This window comes from Tiliqua scincoides, chromosome 10 (assembly GCF_035046505.1).
Source record: "Tiliqua scincoides isolate rTilSci1 chromosome 10, rTilSci1.hap2, whole genome shotgun sequence".
NCBI lineage: Eukaryota > Metazoa > Chordata > Lepidosauria > Squamata > Scincidae > Tiliqua > Tiliqua scincoides.
Genome location: NC_089830.1, coordinates 241,771 through 245,371, shown reverse-complemented (window position 1 = coordinate 245,371; position 3,601 = coordinate 241,771).

Below are 3,601 nucleotides of genomic sequence, written 5' to 3'. Positions count from 1 at the left end.
GGCCACGACCCACCTCATCTTTGGTCGGGGGGAGTCACAACCCTCCCTGTCACACCACAAAGCTTTACTGGGAACCTCCAGAGGGCACTTCCAGGTCGCACTAGGCCCATTGGCCTCCATGGGTCCCAGAATGCCGCTTCTGGTTGCTTCTTCAAGTCATGCTGAAGCCCACGGAGGCCAGTCGAGTGGGTTGCAACCCAGAGTTTGGGAAACACTGTTTTACTGTGTTAAACTATCCTGAGAATCTGCTCGGAAAGGCAGAGTAGAAGCATTTTGGCAGTGCTGCTGGAAGATGTCATCAAGCCCAGTCTGGGCCAGAAACGTTTATATTGTTAAGGTGTTCTTGTATCTCTTTGCTTCCCTGTAAATCTGAGGGTGGTGTTGGGAGTTGTAGACAATACTTGTGCACGTTGGAAAGCTGTCCTACGGCCTGCCTTTGCCAGTGTTCAGCCACAGCTGGTTTGTCAACCTGTAGTAATGGGCAGTGACTCTCATGTTCCTTTACCCTGGTGTGCATGTGCCTTCTTTTGGCGCCTGTGCACACCTGACCGCAGCTACGTGGGATTCTACGAACGCCTGCCAGGGAGAGGGGGCTCTTGAGCTGATCTATTTGCAAGACTGCATGCAATCCATGTGTGAATAGTGTTGCGCAGGGATTACAGGGTTCTGGTGTTTTCCTGCTGCATGGTGATTGACACATGAATAGCATGAGCAAGTATTCCTTAAACGGAAGTGTGCTCCGTGTGGGAAAAGCACTGCATTTAAAGTGGTGTCCCCGACTTGCGCTCCAAGCTTCTCTGCTGTGACCGTACTTCCTGTCTTGTAGATGTCAACAGGTCTGGCCCATCCCTGAAGCAGACGATGTGCCTCCCAAGATGGGGGTGCAGCGGTTTCAGGGCACTCTTCACCCTCCAGCCCGCTGCAAATGGAGCCATTCAGGTAGTGCAAAGTGGTTTCCCTGCTCCCGCAACCCTCTCCTCCTCATGCAGCCCCTTTAAATAAAACAGGAAATTCAGCACTTCCTGTTTCCAGAAAGAACCGCACGAGGAAGCGTATCAGTGCTGCTCCATCTCTGCTCCTATGATCTCAGCTTGGATGATCTGCTGAGAGATGGCTGCTCTGCTGGACCCAGACTGCCGCGACCGCTCTTCTTCCTGGTATTCTCACCCTTTCCTTTTCCTCCCACAGACCCATGCGCTCAGCTACTCAGAGCCCAATCTCTGGAGGAACGGTTTCCTGCGCAGGTTTGGGAACCTTGTTTGGCGCAAGCGACGGGGCAGCCACCTCGAACTCTCAGAGCGTTTCCCCGCAAGTGATCCTTGGCTTTGGGGGAGACTTCAGAGACCAGCTGTTGGCAGTGACCTCGATATGAGGAGCAGGTTTGACACGTGCCCAACTGTAAGTCAATCTCAGGAGCAGGAGGACCTTGAGCTTTTTTCTCACCCTTGTGAAACAGACTCTGCAGGGACCAGCCTGGCACCGTCGACATCCTTCGACTCTCTGCTCTGCTGGGGAGAGGGGGAGTCAGAGGCAGGGTCCTTCTTCCTCAGTATGCCTTCTGTGCATTGTCCAACATCCCCTGAACCAACAGGAACTGCAAGATGTCCATCAGTCCAGGAGGGAACCAGGACTCCAGAGCCTCTGTCAGAGTGGGCTGAACATGTGTTCGAAGAGTGTTTGACTTCAGGGACTTCCTGCCCTGCCACTGAAGGAGGACTGGAAGGTCTTAGCTTTGGCAGCAGCCTCAGAAAGTCCAGTGGGGCAGAGAGACCTATGGCAGCTGCAGCAAGCCCTCACGTAGAACGGACTCCCCAGGCCGCAGGTGCTGCCTCAGTTGTTCCAACGGGTCCACCCAAGGATGCCTCAAAGGTCTGCTATGCGGTTGTGATCACCCTGACCAAGGCAGAGGAAGAGGATGGGCGAGGAGAGCCTGCAGGCAGTGGCGGAGGGAGAGGACTGCTGAGCCACACGCCTGGGGAGGCAGCACTTTCTCTGGGGGTTGCTGAGTTAGAGAAAGCTGCGGAGCGACGTCACCAGAAACCAGCCAGACCAGCTCCCCTGCTGCCAGCACACAAGGAATGCCAAGGCTGCAGAGGGCTGCAGAGGGTGGGAACCTCTCAGGTGTGCAGGCTGATACCTGCTCCTGCCACTGGGAGCCTAGCGGCACGGCGTGAGGGATCGGAGCCCAGACCGAGGCAGAGTGAGGACCGGAGTGGAACGGAGCAGCTGTGCTCAAGGGATGGCTTGCTGGCCGAAGCTCCCAGCACTGTAGGACCAGGATCCTTGGCCAACAGGTATGTGGGGGAACAGGTCTGAGAAGGTGTGCTGCCTGGGCCAGCCCTGGGCTGCGGAGAGACGCACCTCGGCGGAGAGACAGGGAGTTGCCTGTTCTCTGCTCCCCAGCTGGGAGTCTTCTCAGTGCCCCTGCTTTCTTGGCATCACTCAGTCAGCAACGATGGGGGGGGGGGGTTGGCAAGTGAACCTGTGGTGTCTGTTCAGCCGGCCCTATGAGCAGCAAGCTCAAGATGAGAGAGAGAGAGGAGCTGTTGCAGGTCCTGGAGTTCTGGGCCAAGAGGAATGGAGAGTGGTCAGCAGGTAGATGAGGCTGCAGTGCCCCCCCCCCCCGTGCTGAGGCCTGCCTGGCTGGCTGGCTGGCTGGCTGAACCCCATTATTGTTGGGGTCTTTCCTGCACAGCTGACCAAGGCATTTCAGTCATGAGAAACATTTAATCTTGAGAGCTTCAGTCAGTAAGTAGATGAAGAGCTGAAGCTGTGCTGCACGTTTGCTCTGCTGAATTGAATGGGTTTTACTCCCCCGTAAACAGGCCTTGGATTGCAGCCTCAACTGCTGACTCGTGGGGGGGGGCAGCTGTAAGTCAGGCAGGCTGACAGCAAGGCCAGAGCCTCCTTCATTGTGGTTGGGCTCCCCTTGTTCTGGCCAAAGGGGATGGAGAAGTGGAGTGAAGGCGGCCCTTGTCTCAGAAGGAACAGCACCTTTTCTCTGCGATGCGCAAGTTCTCTTGTCCTTCTTGCACAACTGAAGAGACACTGGGAGGCTGCGAATGCGCGCATGTGTTTTGATTTACTCAGTCAGTACGTTGGTTACCTGGTACAAGCAGCGTGAACTGCAATGCTTTAGGGTGGCTGTCCTGCAACCATCCCAGTTACTGCTGCTCCTAATGCCAGTTCCTGACTCAGTTCAGGATCTCAAGCTACGTTAACCCAAATCTCCCCCCGTGTTTATCTCTGCTTCTGTTTGTCAAATTGTGGAGCAGTAAAGCAGGCTGACTAGGCAGGCGTGTTCTCCGCTTGTCTCCTGCCCTCTTCTGCCTGCCGCTGAGCCAACACACCCTGGCAGATGTGAATGGTGCAGAAGGTTGAATAGCCACAGCAGAATCTGAGGCAGTGTTTGCCTTTGTTGCTGTGGTTGCATCTTCAGGCGCACTCCAGTTCAGGAATTCCAAAGTACAGCCAGTGTGGAGTCAAAACAACAAAAGAGTTGTTCTGAGTCTGTGTTTGAAGAGGCAGCTGGACAAGATAACGTCCCCGAAACAAGAGCCTGTCCTTCCAAATCAGGAACATCTCATAAAAGCCACCAGCT